We start from the raw sequence: 19307 nt of genomic DNA, 5'->3' as shown, positions 1-19307 counted from the left end.
CTAACCGTCTTCAAGTCACGAGTGACCTGCCGGGACCATCCGACCGCCGTGTCATCCTCGGTGGAGGATGCAGATCGGAGGGGCGTGGGGTCGGCACACCGCTCTCCCGGTCGTAATGATGGTATTCTTGACCGAAGCCGCTACTATTCGGTCGAGTAGCTCCTCAATTGGCATCACGAGGCTGAGAGCACCCCGAAAAATGGCAACAGCGCATGGCGGCCTGGATGGTCACCCATCCGAGTGCCGACCACGCCCGACAGCGCTTAACTTCGGTGATCTCACGGGAACCGGTGTATCCACTGCGGAAAGGCCGTTGACAATTAGATGACTACTAAATAATAAATTTAACCAGTTGCATTTTTGGGATGTTGTTTCAGGCTGACGAGGTTCTATTGTGCTGGAGGGCTAACATCAGATTCATAACGTAAGAGAAAAGCAGAGGTGATAACGAGCGAATAGCATCCGTATGTTCCATAGCAGGATTACACAGATGTGACAAAACCCATGGGATACCTCATAATATCATGTAGCACTTCTTTTAACCCAACGTAGCTTGACTACTCGAGTCGCATGGACTCAACAAAGTCGTTGAAAGTCCCCTGCGGAGATGAGGTCATGCCGCCCCTACAGCCTTTTACAATTGCGATTTTGTGCACGAACTGACCTCTTGGTTATCTCTCATAACTGATATTCATGACAGGCGATCTGTGTAGTCGAATAATTCGCTCGAAATGTGCAGAATGTTCTTCAAACCAGTCGCGAAAAGTTGTGGCCCGGTGGCATGGCGCATTGGTTCAAATGGTTGTAATGGCTCTGAGCACTATGGGAGTTGACATCCGAGGTCATCAGTCCCCTAGAACGTAGAACCACACTACTGGCTATTGAAATTGCTACACCACGAAGATGACGTGCTACAGACACGAAATTTAACCGACAGGAAGAAGATGCTGTGATATGCAAATGATCAGCTTTTCAGAGAATTGACACAAGGTTGGCCCTGGTGGCGACACCTACAACGTGCTGACATGAGGAAAGTTTCCAATCGAATTCTCGCACACAAACAGCAGTTGACCGGCGTTGCCTGGTGAAACGTTGTTGTGATGCCTCGTGTAAGGAGGAGAAATGCGTACCATCACGTTTCCGACTTTGATAAAAGTCGGATTGTAGCCTATCGCGATTGCGGTTTATCGTATCGCGACATTGCTGCTCGCGTTGGTCGAGATCCAATGACTGTTAGCAGAATATGGAATCGGTGGGTTCAGGAGGGTAATACGGAACGCCGTGCTGGATCCCAACGGCCTCGTGTCACTAGCAGTCGAGATGACAGGCATCTTATCCGCATGGCTGTAACGGATCGTGCAGACCGTGCAGCCACGTCTCGATCCCTGAGTCAACAGATGCGGACGTTTGCAAGACGACAACCATCTGCACGAACAGTTCGACGACTTTTGCAGCAGCATGGACTATCAGCTCAACGACGAACCTGGGTGCACGAATGGCAAAATGTCATTTTTTCGGATGAATCCAGGTACTGTTTATAGCATCATGATGGTCGCATCCGTGTTTGGCGACATCGCGGTGAACGCACATTGGAAGCGTATATTCGTCATCGCCATACTGGCGTATCATCCGGCGTGATGGTATGGGATGCCATCGGTTACACGCCTCGGTCACCTCTTGTTCGCACTGACGGCACTTTGAACAGTGGACGTTGCATTTCAGATGTGTTACGACCCGTGGCTCTACCTTTCATTCGATCCCTGCGAAACCCTATATTTCAGCAGGATAATGCCCGACTGCATGTCCTGTACAGGTCTTTCTGGATACAGAAAATGTTCGACTGCTGCCCTGGCCAGCACATTCTCCAGATCTCTCACCAATTGAAAACGTCTGGTCAATGGTGGCCGAGCAACTGGCTCGTCACAATACGGCAGTCACTACTCTTGATGAACTGTGGTATCGTGTCGAAGCTGCATGGGCAGCTGTACCTGTACACGCTATCGAAGCTCTGTTTGACCCAATGCCCAGGCATATCAAGGACGTCATTACGGCCAGAGGTGGTTATTCTGGGTACTGATTTCTCAGGATCTATGCACCCAAATTGCGTTGAAAATGTAATCACATGTCAGTTCTAGTATAATGTATTTGTCCAATGATTACCCGTTTATCATCTGCATTTCTTCTTGGTGAAGCAATTTTAATGGCCAGTAGTGTACTTAAACCTAACTAAACTAAGGACATCACACACATCCATACCCGAGGCAAGATTCGAACCTGCGACCGTAGTGGTCGCGCGTCTCCAGATTGAAGCATCTAGAGCCGCTCGTCCACAGCAGCCGGCGACATGGCGCACTGTCAGTCACAAAGATTCCATCGTCTTAAGACCATGTGAATGGCTGCAAACGGTCTCCAAGAAGCAGAACATAACGAGGACCCAGTCGGTGATCTATTCAGTTGGATCAGAGGATGCAGGCCATTCCATGTAAACGCAGCCCCGACCATTATGGAGCCACCAGCAGCCTGCACAGTAAGTTGTTCACAACTTGCGTACATAGCTTCGTGAGGTGTATGCTACGCTTGAACGCTACCACTAGCTCTTATCAACTGAAACAGGGACTCGTCTGACATTACACAGTTTTCCAGTATGGTCCAACTCCTTTGGTCTCGAGTCCAGGGGAGGCGCTGCAGGCGATTCGCTGCTGTTACCAAAGGCGCTCGCGTCGGTCGTCCGCTGCCATAGCCCCCTTTTTTTTCTTTTATTAAAACAACCATATATGTACATAAGCACAAAAACAAAATAATGAAGTGCTGGAACTATTTCAACACGAATTGTATCCTACAATAGACTGAAGAACACATTTCAATATAGTGCCATTTGTAAGCTTACAAAATAGAACAAAAATAGAAAACTGACAATAGCCTCTTTAGTCCAGACACAGACATAGAACCAAAACGCAAACATATATATAATTGACTGTCTTAACTAGAATGACATTTCTGTCATTTGATTCATAACCGTCCAAACTCAAAAGTAATTTGGATCATACAAACGGATAACAAGAGGGGCACAGGAACATAAATTAATGAAAACGTCATAATGAAGTTAATAACACCAATGAGAAGTCGGGAGCAGTCCTAGGAACAGGTGTAACCCATTATTCGTTGTGTATTTTGTTCGCTACGTAGTCTTGCATGTGATTTGTGTCCTTGTCGGCATCAAGAATTACCCTACGCCTTGTTTTTCAAAAATTATGTCTAACATGTTAGCAAACATCTTCCTGAAATTTGAGTAACGTTTCATCTTCCAGCGTGCCGTTCTTTTTAAGGGGGGTAGGACATCAAACGGGCCGACTTGGAGCAGGAGACGCACCACAGGACATTTTAATTTCCACTGTCTATAGTTTTACAAATAAATTCATAAAACTTTGTCAGCATGACCAGGAAGGATTCAGGATTCACATTCATAGTAGTGGAAATACAAAAACATAGCAAAATAATTTTTTTCAGAGATGAAATTTCATCACTTTTTCACTTACTGTTGGCTGCATTTGTTGCTATAGGTACATTTTTCTTCACAAGCAAGAGAGATTCTTTGATGAATTTTGCACATCATACAAACCGTACTTACAGGTGTAGGAAACTCTAGAATTTTACAAATCTATTTAAAACTGTGGTAAAAATTGAGATAATTAACTACATAATTTGATTGTTTTCTAAACATAAAGTTTAAAACGTAACAGCTCATTCATTTTTTCATAAATTAAATAGAGCCTAGAGTTTCAGACACCTGTAAGTATGGTTTGTATGCTGTGCAAAATTCATCGAACAGTCTCTCTTACTTATGAAGAAAAGTGTGCCTATAGCAGCAAATGCAGCCAATAGTAAGTGAAAAAATGATGAAATATCGCATGTAAAAAAGAATATTTTGTTATGTTTTTGAACTTCCGCTACTACCTGAGTCCTTCCTGGTCATGCTGACATAGTTTTATGAATTTTCTTGTAAAAGTATAGGCAGTGGAAATTGAAGTGTCCAGTGGTGCCTCTCCTGCTCCAAGTCGGCCCGTTTGACGTCCTACCCCTCTTAACGACAAATTTCGCCTCCCTGTCCTTACATGTACGAGGGTAAGTAAATTATTATCCGCAATTTAGTTATATTTTGGTTTATTTTGGTAGTACTGTCTTTTTACGTTGATGGCGCATTCTTTGTTTATTTGTTGTTTTACCTTTGCGATTTTCAAGCTGCTAGGTTAGTTTCGCTGCCGTGCTGTTAACCATGGCTGCTCCGCTGTCTGTTTGTACCAAAGAAGATCTAAGTTCAGTTGAAACGTCCCCTTTCAACAATTACACACGACTGTGCTTAAACTGACACACAATATTTTTAGCGCAACGCAATCTGACTTTCAAAAATCCCTACAAAAGAATGGCCCTGACTAACATTAAACTATACCTTTCACAAATCACTTACCTCACAAAAATCTTCGCTGCTCAAGCTACTGCAATACAGCGAGCGCCAATACTGCCAGCTAAATAAAAGATTCAAACTATGGAAGGCACTAACTACTGATAGGGATAGTTAGCAAATGAAAGATATTAATAGAGAACAAACAATGTATTTACCTTGATATCATCATATATAAATATAGCAGTTCATGACAAATTACAAAACTCCGCCATCTCTCTCCCCACATCCACCACTGCTGGCGGCTCACCTCCAACTGCGCAACGCTACGCGCTGTTCACAGCCAGCTGCCTAACACTACAATGGCGAGTATTACAACAATGCAAAGCAGCCGCAGACTGCACACAGCACAGCCAGTGATTTTCATACAGAGGTGGCGCTACCAATAAAAAAACCTAAACAGCCTACTTACACAGTGATCCGTTTTTTGTGGTCGGAAGGCGTATCAGGGGCCGAAATTCATCGAAGACTTTCGGTACAGTACGGGAACAGTGTTTTGCCACAACGGAGTATCTACGAATGGATTGAAAAACTGCGAAACGGTCGCACAAGTGTTACGCACAATGATGGAGCCGGACGACCGTTTACCGCCACGAATGAAGAAACCATCGAGCGTTCTCGTGAAATGATTCTCTTAGACAGACGATTAACTATTGACGGAGTTGCACGTCGTCTGCAAATCAGTCACGGTTCTGCCTACGAAATCATCCACAACAGACTTAGCTTTCATAAAGTTTGTGCAAGATGGGTCTCAAAACAACTCACATAAACAGACGCGCTTGGACATCTGGAAAAAAAACATTTGTATCCCTATGGTCTACATCTACATCTACGTTTATACTCCGCAAGCCACCCAAAGGTGTGTGGCGGAGGGCACTTTACGTGCCACTGTCATTACCTCCCTTTCCTGTTCCAGTCGCGTATGGTTCGCGGGAAGAACGACTGTCTGAAAGCCTCCGTGCGCGCTCGAATCTCTCTAATTTTACATTCGTGATCTCCTCGGGAGGTATAAGTAGGGGGGAGCAATATATTCGATATCTCATCCAGAAACGCACCCTCTCGAAACCTGGCGAGCAAGCTACACCGCGATGCAGAGCGCCTCTCTTGCAGAGTCTGCCACTTGAGTTTGTTAAACATCTCCGTAACGCTATCACGGTTACCAAATAACCCTGTGACGAAACGCGCCGCTCTTCTTTGGATCTTCTCTATCTCTTCCGTCAACCCGATCTGGTAACGAAGGGGACAACTTCTTACGCAGGATCATTACTGGCGACGAAACATGGATCACTCAGTACGAGCCGGAGAGTAAACGACAGAGTATGGAATAGAAACATCCAAATTCGCCGTGCAAGAAAAAGTTCAAGAGCAAACCGTCCGCAGGAAAACTGACGTTTACGGTTTTTTGGGACACACAAGGTCCAGTACTGGAACATTATGGGGAAAGGGGCACAACAATAAACAGTGTACGTTACAGTCAGACGCTTACTGCCTGCAGTTCGAAGCAAACGCCGAGGATTGCTGTCAGAAGGTGTTGTGTTGTTGCACGACAATGCCCGTCCGCATACTGCTGCCCACACTGCTGAAACGCTCCAGAAACTCAAGTTTGAAGTACTGGATCATCCTCCATACAGTCCCGATCTTGCCACTTCTGGCTACCACTTGTTTGGTCCACTCAAAAAGGCATTAAGGGGCCGTTGATTTGCCTCGGACGAAGCAGTGAAAGAAGCGGTGCATTCCTGGCTCGCAGCTCAACCGAGAACCTTCCTTTATGAGGGCATCAGGAAGCTTGTACAACGGTGGACCAAGTGCGTTGAAACGCAAGGCGACTATGTCGAAAAATGATGTTCTTTAATTACAACAAAATTTTATAACTGTTTATGGATTCTTCCGTCCCTTCTTGATAGAATAATTCCATTTTGAGCGTCGAATAACACTTAGGAGGTTTTTCGTTCTCCTGTTTTTTATTTGTATCAACTAGTTTTCGCCTTATTAGGCCATCTTCGGATAACTACTGGCTGTTGTTTACAATGAGCTTGTGTTATTACGAACTAAACATTCCGGACTAAGATACAACGCACTTACATACGATCTTTAGTTGTGGTATTTTCTTTGGAATTGTCAAACTGGTCTTTTGAATTTTTGTTCTGTGAAACAGTTCTTTAACGTAATAAATCACATTTTATGGTTTGTCAGTACCATGTATGACAACAATTAGAATTATTTAGAATACACATTATTACAAGTAAAGAAATTCACACCCCAATGTGATGTAATATCCCTTATGTGTTTACATTGGTAACTGTAACTCAACTGTAACAATGTAATATTTGGTATATATTAATGCAAAATTTTCTAATAACAAAATGTAACCCTCAAAGAAAACATTGCTGTTGTACAACCAACAATTAATGTCCAGCACAACTGTTCAAAACAAATACCAAAAAATTGTAATTGTGTAATAATGTGTATTCCAAATAATTCTAATTGCTATCATACATGGTGCTGACAAATTATAAAATGTGATTTATTACTGTAAACAACATTCACTTCTCAGTTTTACAGAACAAAAAGTCAAAAGACAAGTTTGACAATTCGAAAGACAATACCACAACTAGAGATCGTAAGTAAGTGCGTTGTATCTTGGTCCAGAATCTTTGGTTCTTAAGAACACAAGCTCCTTGTAAACAGTAGTCAGTAGTTATTTGAAGATGGTGTAATAAGCCGAAAAGTAGTTCATACAAATAAAAATCAGTAGAATAAAAAACCGCCTAAGTATTATTCAACCCTCAATATTTTATAACTACAGGCCTATTACAAATGATTGAAGCGATTTCATAAATTCACTGTAGCTCCATTCATTGACATATGGTCACGGCATACTGCAGATACGTAGAAAAACTCATAAAGTTTTGTTCGGCTGAAGCCGCACTTCAGGTTTCTGCCGCCAGAGCGCTCGAGAGCACAGTGAGACAAAATGGCGACAGGAGCCGAGAAAGCGTATGTGGTGCTTGAAGTACACTCACATCAGTCAGTCATAACAGTGCAACGACACTTCAGGACGAAGTTCAACAAAGATCCACCAACTGCTAACTCCATTCGGCGATGGTATGCGCAGTTTAAAGCTTCTGGATGCCTCTGTAAGGGGCAATCAACGGGTCGGCCTGCAGCGAGCGAAGAAACGGTTGAACGCGTGCGGGCAAGTTTCACGCGTAGCCCGCGGAAGTCGACGAATAAAGCAAGCGGGGAGCTAAACGTACCACAGCCGACGGTTTTGAAAATCTTACGGAAAAGGCTAAAGCAGAAGCCTTACCGTTTACAATTGCTACAAGCCCTGACACCCGATGACAAAGTCAAACGCTTTGAATTTTCGGAGTGGTTGCAACAGCTCATGGAAGAGGGTGCGTTCAGTGCGAAACTTGTTTTCAGTGATGAAGCAACATTTTTTCTTAATGGTGAAGTGAACAGACACAATGTGCGAATCTGGGCGGTAGAGAATCCTCACGCATTCGTGCAGCAAATTCGCAATTCACCAAAAGTTAACGTGTTTTGTGCAATCTCACCGTTTAAAGTTTACGGCCCCTTTTTCTTCTGCGAAAAAAACGTTACAGGACACGTGTATCTGGACATGCTGGAAAATTGGCTCGTGCCACAACTGGAGACCGACAGCGCCGACTTCATCTTTCAACAGGATGGTGCTCCACTGCACTTCCATCATGATGTTCGGCATTTCTTAAACAGGAGATTGGAAAACCGATGGATCGGTCGTGGTGGAGATCATGATCAGCAATTTATGTCACGGCCTCCACGCTCTCCCGACTTAACCCCATGCCATTTCTTTCTGTGGGGTTATGTGAAAGATTCAGTGTTTAAACCTCCTCTACCAAGAAACGTGCCAGAACTGCGAGCTGGCATCAACGATGCTTTCGAACTCATTGATGGGGACATGCTGCACCGACTGTGGGAGGAACTTGATTATCGGCTTGATGTCTGCCGAATCACTAAAGGGGCACATATCGAACATTTGTGAATGCCTAAAAAAACTTTTTGAGATTTTGTATGTGTGTGCAAAGCATTGTGTAAAATATCTCAAATAATAAAGTTATTGTAGAGCTGTGAAATCGCTTCAGTCATTTGTAATAACCCTGTACTGGATAATAATTGCCTTACCCTCCTACGTTGCCGTACGGCCCACATTGACTTCTGCGGCTATTTCACAGAGTGCTGCTTGTCTGTTAGCACTGTCTACTATATGCATTCGCCGCTGCTCGCGGTCGTTAAGTGAATGCCGTCGGCCACTGCGTTGTCCGTGGTGAAATTTGGTATCTCGGCACACTCTTGACATCGCCCATCTAGAAATTTGAAAACCCCGACTATTTCCGAAATGAAATGTCCCATGCGTCTACCTCCAACTACTATTCCACGTTCAAAGTTTGTTAATTCCCTGTCGTGCGGCCATAATGACGTCGAAAACCTTTCGAAATTTATCACCTGAGTACAAAACACGGGTCCACCAACGTACATCCATTTCATACTAAGCCCTATGTATATGTGCATATCGCTATCCCATGAGTTTGCGACCCCAGCGTATTTGTGCACCAGGAATTCAGCCATATTATCACCTTTTCCAGGTCTGCTATTGTTCCGTTACTCATTTTAATTCTATAATACAATGCATAACAGTAGATTTGTATAACTTCTGTTTAATTTCCGTGTGGTCTTAATCACAGCTAATTATCTGTTGTGTTTCGTTGCTAATAGTCCCGCTCAACTTGCTTCTCTTTATGACAAACGCTTAATTTTACATTGCAAAGCGTTTCCCAGGAACTAAGCCGTCAATTTTAATAGCAGGCCATCTGCCGGGATAAACATTGAAACAAACAGCTAATTTTCAGAACTTCATTTGAATTTGCTAGGAGTAAAGTTCTCGTTTGATGTAATAAATGTGTTATAGACGCTGGTAATTATTCTAAGGCTGAGCTATTTTCTATTTGACACTAAACATCTGTTGTAGGAAGAGATCCGTGAGATGGGCTGTCAGATGAACATTTCGGACCATAAACAGACTGTTTAATCAGTCATCTGTTACGCATTATATGAAATTTGGTGTAATAGGCCCCTGTTTGGTGGACGTTTCACCTGAGCGATAACTATGGTATTGATACATCGCTCAAGAACGCTGGCTTGGTTCAACCTGCAGTTGAACGCAGTGTCCCTGACAGCACCATTAAATAATAGAAACACCGAGGCTCAAAAAAAAAAAAAAAAAAGCTTCAAATGGCTCTGAGCACTATGGTACTTAACATCTGTGGTCATTAGTCCTCTAGAACTTAGAACTAGTTAAACCTAACTAACCTAAGGACATCACACACATCCATGCCTGAGGCAGGATTCGAACGCGCGACCGTAGCGGGCGTGCGGCTCCGGACCGAGGCTCGTTGTTTCTGACGAGTGTCTGCTGACACGCTATTTTTATTTTCCATTACGGCTCTGCCATCTATCGGAAATGTTCGAGACTTCACACACGTACAAAAGAAACATCATATATATATATATATATATATATATATATATATATATATATATATATATATATATATATAGGGTGAGTCACTTAACGTTACCGCTGGATATATTTCGTAAACCACATCAAATACTGACGAACCGATTCCACAGACCGAACGTTAGGAGACGGGCTAGTGTAATTGGTTAATACAAACCATACAAAAATGCACGGAAGTATGGTTTTTAACACAAACCTACGTTTTTTTTAAATGGAACCACGTTAGTTGTGTTAGCACACCTGAACACCTAAACAAATACGTAATCAGTGCCGTTTGTTGCATTGTAAAATGTTAATTACATCCGGAGATATTGTAACCTAAAGTTGACGCTTGAAACCTCCGACGTTCAGTTGCGTGTTGTATCAAACACGGGCCACGGTCGGCGAGCAGCATCTGCAGGGACATGTTTACGATGACGACCGTGTGGCTGTAGTGCACTGTTGTGGTTTCGTCCAGATGTCGCAGTGTCCGCATGTAGCGCTTGCTGCTATTGTTATTCTGCATTCGTCTCCGCACGCAGACCAATTGTAGTACACCGTGTTACCAGACGTCTGTGATAGTGTAGTGTTGTAGGAACTGTGACCATGGTGTATTCGAACTCTGAAAAGGCGGAGATGATACTCATCTATGGCGAGTGTCGACGAAATGCAGCTGAAGCCTGCAGGGTGTATGCAGAACGGTACCCGGACAGAGAGCATCCAACGTGCCGCACATTGCAAAACATCTATCGCCAACTGTATGCAACAGATATGGTCGTAGCACGCAAACGGGTCCGTAGCAGGCCCGTCACAGGAGAAGCGGGTGCAGTTGGTGTGTTAGCTGCTTTTGCCATGAACCCACACACGAGTACACGGGACATTGCGAGAGCTGGTGGACTGAGTCAAAGTAGTGTCATGCGCATACTGCATCGTCACCGCTTTCACCCGTTTCGTGTGTCGCTACATCAGCAATTACATGGTGATGACTTTAATCATCGAGTGCAATTCTGTCAGTGGGCTTTAACAGAGAATGCGTTGCAGTTCTACCTGTTTATCGATGAAGCAGGTTTCACAAACCACGGGGCAGTGAATCTACGGAACATGCATTACTGGTCCGTGGACAATCCTCGCTGGCTCAGACAGGAAGAGCGACAGCGACCGTGGACTGTAAATGTATCGTGCGGAATCATTGGCGACCACCTCATTGGTCGTCACTTCATTGCAGGGGCCCAAACAGCTGCAACATACATCGCATTTCTATATAATGATCCGCCGACGTTGCTCGAAAATGCCCCACTGGAAACGCATCGACGTATGTGGTATCAGCATGATGGTGCACCTGCACATTCCGCAATTAACACTAGGCTACCCTTGACAGGATGTTCGACGGGCGTTTCATAGGACGTGGAGGACGCATAAATTGGCCAGCCCGTTCTCCTGATCTTACACCTCTGGACTTCTTTCTGTGGGGTACGTTAAAGGAGAGTGTGTACCGTGATGTGCCTACAACCCCAGAGGATATGAAACAACCTATTGTGGCAGCCTGCGGCGACATTACACCAGATGTACTGCGGCGTGTACGACATTCATTACGCCAGAGATTGCAATTGTGTGCAGCAAATCATGGCCACCATATTGAACATCTATTGGCCTGACATGTCGGGACACACTCTACTCCACTCCGTAATTGAAAACGGAAACCATTGCAGGGGCCAAACAGCTATACTTCACCCCTCATGGTAATGTACATGTGGGTCAGTGAAAAAGACCAATAAAAAGGTGTTAGCATGTGGACGTAATGTGCTGTTCCAGTCTCTTCTGTACCTAAGGTCCATCACCGTTCCCTTTGGATCCCTACGTAATTCGGTGCTCTCCGATACACACGATCGAACAACGGAGGAGTGGTACTCAAGCATCAACTTTAGGTTACAATATCTCCGGATGTAATTAACATTTTATAATGCAACAAACGGCACTGATTACGTATTTGTTTATATGTTCAGATGTGCTAACAAAACTAACGTGGTTCCATTTAAAAAAAAACGTAGGTTTGTGTTAAAAGCCATACTTCCGTGCGTTTTTTTATGGTTTGTATTAACCAATTACACTATCCCCTCTCCTCATGTTCGGTCTGTGGAATCGATTCTTCAGTATTTGATGTGGTTTACGAAATATATCCAGCGGTAACGTTAGGTGACTCACCATATATATATATATATATATATATATATATATATATATATATATATATATATAGAGAGAGAGAGAGAGAGAGAGAGAGAGAGAGAGAAATGGATAATTATTTACTGAATGACCCTTGGATCTACATTTTAAAAGCTGTTAAGTTCTGTGAGAACAGCAACATTTATGTGCCAGAAGCTACTGCATGTAGAGTGGTAAACGCCTAACCATCAGCTGAAAACGAATTATGCACTTAACTTTTTGTTTGTATTTCAGGTGCGTGTCTGCAGTCCTGGTAATCATTCACTTCACAGCGCCACAGTACCGTCGCTAGAGGCTAGGAGTGGCAATAATTGAATACAAATACATTTTCGATATTAGTCATTTTCAAATCGGACTAAAAAGTGTAATACAAATTCTCCTAGTCCCACACCGATTCGTAACTTCATACAAATACCCCTGAAAATTTTTATGCTTGTGGATTTTCAATAGCTATAAAATACTTGTAAGATTTATAACGGAAAGCATTGGCCGCATGCAATGCGTGCATTTCTTAACTTCAATCTCTTCCATGTACCCGACGTTTTTCGTTATAAATCATGCAAGTATTATCACAGCTACTAAAAATTCACAGACTCAGAACTTTAGAACTATCCATATGGGGTTAGAAACTTGTAGGTGGTTAGGAGAAACTATTTTGTATACTTCAGTCCGATTTAAAAGCGTGTTGCGTTAAAATTAATTTTTATTTAAATACTTGTTTTCTGATTTTTGGTATTATGTGTGTGAAGTTTCTCAATTGATTTTCAACAAAACATCGAAGTTAACAAAATTATTAGTTATCTTAAACTAATTTATTACACCGTTGTTGTGTGTTATTATTCCTTCAGCTCTACTTAGACTGTAACACTGTTTTAATAAAAATTTTATGGTCTTAAGTATTTTGTACTCCGTCTTTAGACCACAAGTGGCCCATCTGAACCATCCGACCGCCGTGTCATCCTCAGTGGAGGATGCGGATAGGAGGGGCGTGTGGTCAGCACACCGCTCTCCCGGTCGTTATGATGGTTTTCTTTCACTGGAGCTGCTACTATTCGGTCGAGTAGCTCCTCAATTGGCATCACGAGGCTGAGTGCACCCCGAAAAATGGCAACAGCGCATGGCGGCTGGATGGTCACCCATCCAAAGGCTGGGCACGCTCGACAGCGCTTAACTTCGGTGATCTGACAGGAACCGGTGTATCCACTGCGACAATACGGTTGCCTAGGTTTTTCGACCTCAATTTTTGTATTTTTAAAACAAATTTCAGTTGTTAAGTGTGCAGTAGTAGAAGATGCCACTGTTTCGTTCACACAATTACCAAGATGTATGTATAGCTGTAAAACTTCAGTCTTTGGTTTTAGTTAGAATCATCTAATTTGTTTTATATACATAACTTTTGTAAAAGTGTAAAGTAAGAAATAATATGATAAAACATAGGGAGAATAAATAAATTGAGTGCTTGTCAACGCATCCCACATATAAGCAGCGCGCTGCAGATTAATTTGACGTACACTAAGGTCATCTGTGTTCTAGGTGTAAACAGCGACGTCACTGTGAACTCATCCTCGACGGGAATACTCCGGTTGGGACTGTTTTTATATATAAAAGTGGTTATTATTTTTAACTTAATGGCATGTATTTTATCACTGACTCACATTTAAGTCTTATACAAATGTATATGTAAGAAGACAAGCAACTTACATTATTGTAACTAATTCTTTGTGTTGTGTCGGCAGATTAGCCAACACAACGCACACTAATTGAGAGAGGAGGCCGAAATGCACGCGCTAACTCACGCAGGATGGCATGAGGTCTGAAACAGGATACGTAATGAATGCTATAAAGAAAAGTACGTAGCTTCTGGAATACTTAACTTTAATCCATCATTTGTATACATCGTTCTTGATGAGACATGCTTCATACGATAAATATCAATTGCTATGGCGCCTTGCTAGGTCGTAGCCATTGACTTAGCTGAAGGCTATTCTAACTACCTTCTCTGCAAATAAACGAGGCTTCGTCAGTGTTGCATCGCTAGCTAAGTCGGCTGTACAACTGGGGCGAGTGCTAGTAAGTCTCTCGAGACCTGCCGTGTGGTGGCGCTCGGTCTGCGATCACTGACAGTGGCGACACGCGGGTCCGACGTGTACTAATGGACCGCGGCCGATTTAAAGCTACCACCTAGCAAGTGTGGTGTCTGGCGGTGACACCACACTTTGTATGTTGTCGAAGCAGTGAGCGAAATCTCGAGTTGCAATAAAGATTATCTGCGACTGATTGGTGTACTCTTTACTACTTGAAATGAACACACTGCCAGAGCACATATGTGTCCACAAGGAACCTATTTGGAGGTATATAGCAGAAAAGGTAAGCACAAAGTATTTCGTTGATTATTCATTCCCTTTCTGGGGAACTATAACAAATACAGCTATGCGGTTAATTGCAATTGGTGGACTAACTCATAAAGTATTTACATTGAAGAGCCAAATAAAGTGGTACACCTTCATAATATCGAGAAGTGCTGATATTCGAGGTGGCATGCACTCGACTAGAGTCTGAAGCAGTTCTGGAGCAATTGCCAGCATGAATGCTACAGGGCCATCCATCCATCCGGAAGAATACAAGGGAAGTGTAGATCTCCCTTGAAGGCATCACAGACATGCTCAGTAATGTTCACGTCAGAGGAGTTTGTTGACCAGTTGAAGTGTTTAAACTCAGGAGAGTGTTCCAGGAGCCACTCAGTAGCAATTCCGGACTTGTGGGGTGTCGCACAGTTCTGCTGGAATTGCCCGAGTCCGTCGGAATGCACAATGGACATGAATGGATGCAGGTGATCAGACAGGATGCAGACGTATGTGTCACCTATCACAGTCGTATCTAGACGTATCAGCGGTCCCATATCACTCCACCTGCACGCCTTCCACACCATTACAGAGCCTCCACCAACTTGAACAGTCTCCTGGTGAGATACAAGGTCCATGGAATCATGACGTTCTCTCCACACCTGTACACGTCCATCCGCTCGATACAATCTGAAACGAGGCTTGTCCGATGAGGCAACATGTTTCCAATCATCAACAATCGAATGCCGGTGTTGACAGGCCCGAGCGAGGCGTAAAGCTTTGTGTCGTGCAGTCATCAAGGGTACACGTGTGGGCCTTCGCCCTCGAAAGCCCATAGCGATGATGATTTGTTGAATGGTTCGCACGCTGACACTTGCTAATGGCTCACCATTGAAATCTGCAGCAATTTACGGAAGGGTTGCACTTCTGTAATGTCGAACGATTCTCTTTAGGCGTTGTTGTCTCCTTTCTTGCAGGATCTTTTTCCGACCGCAGTGAAGTTGAAGATGCGATGTTCTAACACATACCCGATATTCGCGATATACTAGTGAAATGGTCGTACGGGAAAATCCCCAGGCGCTACAGTGTGGAACCGCGCGACCGCTACGTCCGCAGGTTCGAATCCTGCCTCGGGCGTGGATGTGTGTGATGTCCTTAGGTTAGTTAGGTTTAAGAAGTTCTAAATTCTAGGGTACTGATGACCTTACAAGTTATGTCCCATACTGCTCAGAGCCATTTGAACCATTCTTTTTTCTTTCTTTTTTTTTTTTATTTTAAATCCCCACTTCGTAGCTACATCGAAGATGCTGTGCCCCATCGCTTGTGCGCCGACTGTGACACCACGTTGAAAATCTTCATAACCTGCCATTGTAGCAGCAGTAACCGATATAACTACTGCGCCGGACACTTCCCTCATATAGGCATTTCGGGCCGCAGCGCCGTATTCTGCCTGTTTACGTCTCTCTTTATTTGAATATGCTTGCCTACACAAGTTCGTTTGGCGCTTCAGTGTGTGGGTACACTTCTGCCTGTTTACATACCTATGTATTTGAATACGCAGGCCTACACAAGTTTGTCTGGCGCTTCAGTGTGTGGGTACACTTCTGCCTGTTTACATACCTCTGTATTTGAATATGCAGTCCTGCACAAGTTTGTCTGGCACTTCAGTGTGTGGGTACACTTCTGCCTGTTTACATACCTCTGTATTTGAATATGCAGTCCGGCACAAGTTTGTCTGGCGCTTCAGTGTGTGGGTACACTTCTGCCTGTTAACATACCTCTGTATTTGAATATGCAGTCCTGCACAAGTTTGTCTGGCTTATCAGTGTGTGGGTACACTTCTGCTTGTTTACATATCTCTGTATTTGAATACGCAGTCCTGCACAAGTTTGTCTGGCGCTACAGTGTGTGAGTACACTTCTGCCTGTTTACATACCTCTGCATTTGAATACGCAGGCCTACACAAGTTTGTCTGGCGCTTCAGTGTGTGGGTACACTTCAGCCTGTTTACATATCTCTGTATTTGAATACGCATTCCTGCACAAGTTTGTTTGGCGCTTCATTGTGTGGATACACTTCTGCCTGTTTACATAGCACTGTATTTGAATGTGCAGTGCTGCACAAGTTTGTCTGGCACTTCAGTGTGTGGGTACACTTTTGCCTGTTTACATACCTCTGTATTTGAATACGCAGGCCTACACTAGTTTGTCTAGCGCTTTAGTGTGTGGGTACACTTTTGCCTGTTTACATACCTCTGTATTTGAATACGCAGGCCTACACTAGTTTGTCTAGCGCTTTAGTGTGTGGGTACACTTCTGCCTGTTAACATACCTCTGTATTTGAATACGCAGGCCTACACAAGTTTGTCTGGCGCTTCAGTGTGTGGGTACACTTCTGCCTGTTCACATACCTCTGTATTTGAATACGCAGTCCTGCAGAAGTTTGTCTGGCGCTTCAGTGTGTGGGTCCACTTCTGCCTGTTTACATACCTCTGTATTTGAATACGCAGGCCTACACAAGTTTGTCTGGCGCTTCAGTGTGTGGGAACACTTCTGCCTGTTTACATACCTCTGTATTTGAATATGCAGTCCTGCACAAGTTTGTCTGGCACTTCAGTGTGTGGGTACACTTCTGCCTGTTTACATACCTCTGTATTTGAATATGCAGTCCGGCACAAGTTTGTCTGGCGCTTCAGTGTGTGGGTACACTTCTGCCTGTTAACATACCTCTGTATTTGAATATGCAGTCCTGCACAAGTTTGTCTGGCACATCAGTGTGTGGGTACACTTCTGCCTGTTTACATATCTCTGTATTTGAATACGCAGTCCTGCACAAGTTTGTCTGGCGCTTCAGTGTGTGAGTACACTTCTGCCTGTTTACATACCTCTGCATTTGAATACGCAGGCCTACACAAGTTTGTCTGGCGCTTCAGTGTGTGGGTACACTTCAGCCTGTTTACATATCTCTGTATTTGAATACGCATTCCTGCACAAGTTTGTTTGGCGCTTCATTGTGTGGATACACTTCTGCCTGTTTACATAGCACTGTATTTGAATGTGCAGTACTGCACAAGCTTGTCTGGCACTTCAGTGTGTGGGTACACTTTTGCCTGTTTACATACCTCTGTATTTGAATACGCAGGCCTACACTAGTTTGTCTAGCGCTTTAGTGTGTGGGTACACTTCTGCCTGTTAACATACCTCTGTATTTGAATACGCAGGCCTACACAAGTTTGTCTGGCGCTTCAGTGTGTGGGTACACTTCTGCCTGTTTACATAGCTCTGTATTTGAATACGTATTCCTGCACAAGTTTGTTTGGCGCTTCATTGTGTGGGTACACTTCTGCCTGTTTACATAGCTCTGTATTTGAATATGCAGTCCTGCACAAGTTTGTCTGGCGCTTCAGTTGTGGGTACACTTCTGCCTGTTTACATACCTCTGTATTTGAATACGCAAGCCTACACAAGTTTGTCTGGCGCTGCACTGTGTGGGTACACTTCTGCTTGTTTACATACCTCTGTATTTGAATACGCAGTCCTGCAGAAGTTTCTCTAGCGCTTCAGTGTGTGGGTACACTTCTGCCTGTTTACATACCTCTGTATTTGAATATGCAGTCCTGCACAAGTTTGTCTGGCGCCTCAGTGTGTGGGTACACTTCTGCCTGTTTACATACCTCTGTATTTGAATACGCAGGCCTACACAAGTTTGTCTGGCGCTTTATTGTGTGGGTCTACTTCTGCCTGTTTACATAGCTCTGTATTTGAATACACAGTCCTGCACAAGTTTGTCTGGCGCTTCAGTGTGTGGGTACACTTCTGCCTGTTTACATACCTCTGTATTTGAATATGCAGTCCTGCACAAGTTTGTCTGGAGCTTCAGTGTGTGGGTACACTTCTACCTGTTTACATACCTCTGTATTTGAATATGCAGTCCTGCACAAGTTTGTCTGGCTCTTCAGTGTGTGGGTACACTTCTGCCTGTTTACATACCTCTGTATTTGAATACGCAGTCCTGCACAAGTTTGTCTGGCGCTTCAGTGTGTGGATACACTTCTGCCTGTTTACATACCTCTGTATTTGAATACGCAGGCCTACACAAGTTTGTCTGGCGCTTCTGTGTGTGGGTACACTTCTGGCTGTTTACATACCTCTGTATTTGAGTATGCAGTCCTGCACAAGATTGTCTGGCGCTTCAGTGTGTGGATACACTTCTGCCTGTTTACATACCTCTGTATTTGAATACGCAGGCTTACACAAGTTTGTCTGGGGCTTTAGTGTGTGGGTACACTTCTGCCTGTTTACATACCTCTGTATTTGAATATGCAGTCCTGCACAAGTTTGTCTGGCGCTTCAGTGTGTGGGTCTACTTCTGCCTGTTTACATACCTCTGTATTTGAATACGCACTCCTTCACAAGTTTGTCTGGCGCTTCAGTGTGTGGGTACACTTCTGCCTGTTTACATACCTCTGTATTTGAATACGTAGTCCTGCACGAGTTTGTCTGGCGCTTCAGTGTGTGGGTACACTTCTGCCTGTTTACATACCTCTGTATTTGAATACGCAAGCCTACACAAGTTTGTCTGGCGCTTCAGTGTGTGGGTACACTTCTGCATGTTTACATTCCTCTGTATTTTAATACGCAGGCCTACACAAGGTTGTCTGGCTCTTTAGTGTGTGGGTCTACTTCTGCCTGTTTACATACTTCTGTATTTGAATACGCAGTCCTGCACAAGTTTGTCTGGTGCT

At 43.8% G+C, this 19307-nt stretch overlaps 1 pseudogene; it reads right to left on the bottom strand.

Moving 5' to 3' along the window:
• Positions 1 to 200: 200 nt before the first annotated feature.
• LOC124552789 lies at positions 201 to 318 on the bottom strand (annotated as a pseudogene).
• Between the last annotated feature and the right edge of the window lie 18989 nt (positions 319 to 19307).

Source organism: Schistocerca americana, chromosome 10 (assembly GCF_021461395.2).
Source record: "Schistocerca americana isolate TAMUIC-IGC-003095 chromosome 10, iqSchAmer2.1, whole genome shotgun sequence".
NCBI classification, from domain to species: domain Eukaryota; kingdom Metazoa; phylum Arthropoda; class Insecta; order Orthoptera; family Acrididae; genus Schistocerca; species Schistocerca americana.
This window is presented reverse-complemented; position numbering and strand designations above follow the sequence as displayed.